At 46.8% G+C, this 5,632-nt stretch overlaps 1 pseudogene; it reads left to right on the top strand.

Annotated features, from left to right (window-relative positions):
- On the top strand, window positions 1–5,164 carry LOC119536723 (annotated as a pseudogene).
- The last annotated feature ends 468 nt before the right edge of the window (window positions 5,165–5,632 follow it).

Here is a 5,632-nt window from a genome sequence, read left to right as displayed (position 1 = left end):
ATGGACAGAGGTTGGCCCCATGGGGAAGGATTCCTCTTTGGCTTCTCTCTCTACCTTCTGCTTCAAGGTAAAATGGGACAAGAGTGAGAGCAACGCAGCCATGTAACTTCTGGGAAACAGAAAACCAGGCTAATTTTTGTTATTCCTAGACAGTCAATAACTGGATGTTCATTTTGGTAAAAACGAAAACTCCTTGTCATTGACAGCTTTGTACCTAAATTCTTCCTTTTAGCTACTTCTCTACTTCTGTGCTTCTATTGACCTCTTTTTCCTCCTCCCTACATCACTCTCTTTCCAGGCAAATAATCTATCCCTGTAGTTTCTATGTATCAACTGATGTTAAGAAGAAAATTCTTTCTCTGCTCTCCTGAAGACAAAATAAATGGGCCTGGGGAGATGCTAAGGGGGAAGGAGATGGATGAGAAGATGTATAATGAAAGAGAGTAACTTTTTCAGCTTCATTTTCCCGGTCTAGAGTATTTTTCTTGTAACATTACTGAAAACGAGCCATGAGGAATAGTACAAGATCAGAGACAGATAATAAGACTCTACTGGAAGATGATGTTACCACATAATTCTCCTTCTGCTTCATAAAGTGTGACTAGAAAGGAATTTTCTTTCAGAGAATGTCAGTGGTGATGGCTACTTAGTTTTAGAAGAGCTGAGTCACAGCATATAGCAGAGACATAGTAAATAATGCATTAAATTGCAAAACTGCATTCCTTCTTTAACAGCTCACACTACTACCTGATCACTTCCTTAGCACTGACTTTTGACCATCTGTGCCTTACTAATATAGTAATGAGGAGAACTTGGGTTGTAAAATTTGTCAGTGACATCACCCAGATGGCCTGAGGGCAGAGGTGAGCAATGGAAGGACACTGAGTGCAGGTGGAGAAGTTTGTGGTGAGATTGGGAAGAATACAGCAGGACACCAGAAAGTGATAGTCAGGGCTGAGTTTGCATACACATTCGGACAAGTTTTGCATGGGGACAAAAGCAATGGAATTGAGGACAGAGCCCTGACTCAGTTCACCTCATCAACTTCCACCATTTGCCTACTGGACCAGTGCATCCTTCTGGCCCAGGAAGGAGGAGCTCACAAGCTTCTCCCAGTGCTCCGTTTTCTCTCTCTACAGAAGCACTCCCCAAGTCTCTGGGTGCCCTGGCACCTGTCTCACACAGGGAACACGGACGCCCTGTTTCCTTCTCACAGGGTCTCTGCTCTGTACGGGAAGAGGCGACACTTTCACCATCAATTGCTCAGGGTTTGACCAGCATGGGGTAGACCCTGCTGCCTTCCAGGCAGTGTTTGACAGGAAGGCCTTCCGCCCGTTCATCAACTACAGCGTCCCCACTCAAGTCAACCTCTCCTTCATCCTGTCAGCCATCCTGGAAGTGGTGAGTCCTGACACAACGTTGCAATGATCTAGTGGTGAGCAGAGGGTCTCCTGACTGGATTTTGTAAAATGAGAGGTTTATTCTCTGGAATGTGGAATGCTGCAGAGACATTTCTGCAGGTAAAACCGTCTCTTTTTGGAATGCTCCATGAGAATCATGTTCCCAGTGGACTCTCAGTCTGGTTTTTTCGCTTTTATTTCCCATGTACTCTGGATTTTTTTGACCCACAGTTTTCAGTGGCTTATGATTGAAAATGACAATTTCCACATGGAACAGCCTTGGAAATTAGTAAGGGGTGGGAAGTGGCATTGGATGTGACTTCATAGAGTTAATGATTGTTGATGGAAATTCTTTTTCCAGGATGCACAGCTACAGCTGATGACATCATTCCTGTGGATAAATATGGTATGATAGACTTGGTTTCTTCTTTACTATGGTACCTCCTTTTTCCATTCCAGGGTCCAATTTTGCAGATTACCTTGGGCAAAACTCTGAATACCCATGAAATAGACTACTTCAAACAGAGTCAGACCAACAATGAGAACTCAGAACTTTGTGATTATTCTGCCTGTTTAGGAGGGCAGCAATGGGGCACAGGGAGAAGTTAGCATAAACCAAGGTCATAGAAGCCAGCACCAAGGTCATAGAAGTGTCTCTATCCCAAGAAATCCAAAGCCAAGCTCAAGATCTCCCTTGAGAATTTTGAGGGAGAAGTGGAAGCAGGTAAGATCTTGTTAGTGACCTTGTGACAGCTGTCACTAGAGAGGAGGTGGGAGAGTGAAGGTTGAGTGAAAAAATGAATGTAAAGTGCAGGAGACAGAGCAAGACTAAAACTAGTTCCTACATCCTGTTTATCCCATGCCATGATTTCCTCTAGATCTGGTACAATCCATTCATCAAGTGGAACCCAGAGGAATGGGGGGGCATCAGGAAGTTCAGCATAGCCAGTGATAACCTGTGGCTTCCAGATATCTTCATTGAGGAGCTGAGTATTCAGGTTGGAAAAGGCAAGAAGGAAACCCCATCTCCAGGGAAGGGTATGATATAACCAATGCAGGCCACAACTTGGAAAAGGGCAGGGTCTGACTTGACTAGTTCACAAAACTCCCAGAATATGGGGATAAGTAAAAGAGGGGAGTCATGAGAGTGGGGCTGCAGCACAGGAGTGGGGTGACCTGAGACAGAAGGAAGGCAAATCTGATGGGGAACCCACAGGATCTACCACCACCTCCCCCTTCTCATTTACAGCATGAATGTGGACCAGACACCTAGAGGTCTCATGGCTTATGTCAACAGTGAAGGTCGCATCAAATATGAAAAGCCAATGTGGGTGGTCAGCATCTGTAACCTGGACATCTTCTATTTCCCCTTTGACCAACAGAACTGCACGTTCACCTTCAGCTCTTTTGTCTACACAGGTGATTGAGGCTTATTACAGTAGCCTGTCGAGAGGCAAAGAAAGGGTTTTGAGTGAGAAAGAAACAGTGAGGGAATGTCACTGAAGGGGGGTGGAAGCTAAGTGGTGAGGAATCCAACAGTCTAGTAAGAGGGTGAAAGTATTTGGGAAGGCTGAGCTATCTAAGTCTCCTTTGCAGTGGAGAATATGGTTCTGGGCATGGAGAAAGAAGTGCAGGAGATTTCGAACACATCACTGAATCTCATTCGGAGCAAGGGGGAGTGGGTACTTCTGAGCATCCATCAAAGAGCAATGAAGATGACTATGAATGCCAACCAGTACAACCAGATCATTTTTTATGTGAGCTCAGGGGCCCTGGTGGTGATCTTCTCCTAAGATTCATAGCTTATGTCCCCCACTAGAATTTAAGCTCTCCCATTAGAAAGTAAGCTCCATAAGGGCAGGGGTTTTTGTCACTTTTCTTCACTGATACATCTCCAGTACCTAGAACAGTACCTGGCACATTGCTGGCACTCAGTAAGTATGAGTAAATATTCTTCAAACGAATCCTCCTTGAGAAAGAAACAAAGCTCTTATGTCAGTGATTCCCAGTGAGAGCAAGTTTCCCTTCTCCTAAGGGCTCTCAGAACTTTTTGGAGGGCAGGAATTTTTACCTTTATTTTGTTAAAATATGGTAGAAAAAGTTATGAAACACTTGTGTCAAGGATATTATGATACCAAATCCTGCTGATCCCAAAATATCTGCCACTCTCTTGCCATTCCTCCCACTGGTCTTGAATGTGCAACTGCAGAGTCGCTAAATATTAGACCTTGATGAGGAAAGCAAGCAGGAATGCAAAGATAAAATGTGCTTGATACCTAAGAAGCTGGTCCCAGCACTCTTGTTCTGGTACCAAGAGTACATTAGTAGAAACAAAAACTTAAGTGGTGAAAGTTGACACCTTGAGCCAAGAAGGAATGATATACATTTCAATAAGAAGTAGAGCAGAACCAAACCCTAGAAAGGCAGACTGTGGTGATGAAGATGCCTTTGGATGGAGTGACAGGACAGTGAAAGGGATGTGAGATAATATTTCTGTGCTAGACAACTTGGTCTGGGACAAATCCCAACTCTTGTTCCTACCTGGCTTGGCAGCCTCCCAGCTTATTCCTCACTTGTCCTGCTCTCTCCTTCCTACCAGGTGGCCATCAGGCGCAGGCCCAGCCGCTACGTGATAAACCTTCTGGTACCCAGTGGCTTTCTGGTTGCCATTGACACCCTCAGCTTCTACCTGCCAGTGGAAAGCGAGAATCGTGCCCCATTCAAGATGACCCTTCTCCTGGGCTACAATGTCTTCCTGCTCTTGATGAATGACTTACTCCCCGCCAGTGGCACCCCCCTTATCAGTATGCCCCCACCCCCATCAGATCAAAAGCAAGGTGGGAGCAGGGTGGGGAGAGGGACTCAGAGTGAAAAGGGATCTTGGAAAGGGCCCCCTGAGAAAAGATGAAACAAGGAGTCCTCAGCAGTGCTTCTGGCACCCCACAGGCCTGCCTTCCCTCCAGGTGTCTACTTTGCCCTGTGCCTGTCCCTGATGGTGGTCAGCCTGCTAGAGACCATCTTCATCACCTATCTGCTGCACCTGGCCACCACCCAGCCCCCACCCATGCCTCAGTGACTCCACTCCCTGCTCCTACTCTGCACCCGACCACGGAAATGTAGCCCCACTGCACCCCAGAAGGGAAACAAAGGCCTGGGTCTCACCCCCTCCCACCTGCCTGGTAAGGGAAGTCAGCACAGCCCACGCTCCCTCCTCTATGCCTCCACTTCTCTGCTCCTGCCTTCTTCCCTGTCACCCTCCCTTCCCAGGGTGACAGACCATGGCTGAGTCTCTGTCCCCTCCACAGGCCCGAAGGAGCCGGCGGAGTTGGTGGGGAAGGTGCCAGGTCCCAGAGAGGCAGAGGTAAGCGGGCACCCTGAATCAACATGGGCCCAGCTGGAGCATGAGTTCCAGAAGCAGCACTCGGTTGACCTCTGGGTGCAGTTCAGCCACATGATGGACACGCTGCTCTTCCACCTCTACCTGCTCTTCCTGGCGTCCTCCATCGTGACGGTCATTGTCCTCTGGAACACCTAGGCAGATGCCCACATGAAAACCCCAGGCTAGAGCTTGTTTTGGCCTCTGGAGATCAGTCAAGCCCTCATGCCTGTCCAGATCCAGCCTCACAGCCCCAGCAACCACCTAGTTTTAACTTGGTCCCTCTGTGCAGTTTCAGATGAGGCCCAGATAGTTTCCTATGCTCCAGAAGTTAGCTCCTTGCTCCTGCACCCCATCGGCTCCCCTCAGCTCTCTCGAGTCTTGCCTTTCTGCCTCCTCAGGATTCACATTCCTGGAATACTTCCTCGATTGAATCAGTCCCAAATAAACCCCTTGGCAGAAAGCATCAACTCTTCCATGCATTATATTATAGTCGAAAATCTTGAGATTGAGAGTATTCTTGCAAAAACGTCTCCTTGTTACCCAAAGTAAGAAGGATTTTCATTTGTTTGTTTGTTTTTTTAAGTCTACCAGACATATATGGAAGTGGGGGGAGGTGACAGAAAGGGCCAAAATCTATTACAAGGAAATGTAATAAAATAGAGCTGAATCTCCTAAATCCAGTTACTCTGGATTTAGGCTTCAAAAATGAACAACGTGTCAGAACTAGGCCTCACTTGCTTAAAGAAGGAAGTCTTTTGTGACAGCCTGACTCATTCATCATTAAGCACTTAGTGTTAACATAATCCAGAATCACCACTAACAGTATCTGCGTTGCAATTGGAGTTGATCTCCC

This window comes from Choloepus didactylus, chromosome 1, assembly GCF_015220235.1.
Source record: "Choloepus didactylus isolate mChoDid1 chromosome 1, mChoDid1.pri, whole genome shotgun sequence".
Classification (NCBI taxonomy): Eukaryota; Metazoa; Chordata; class Mammalia; order Pilosa; family Megalonychidae; genus Choloepus; species Choloepus didactylus.
This window is presented reverse-complemented; position numbering and strand designations above follow the sequence as displayed.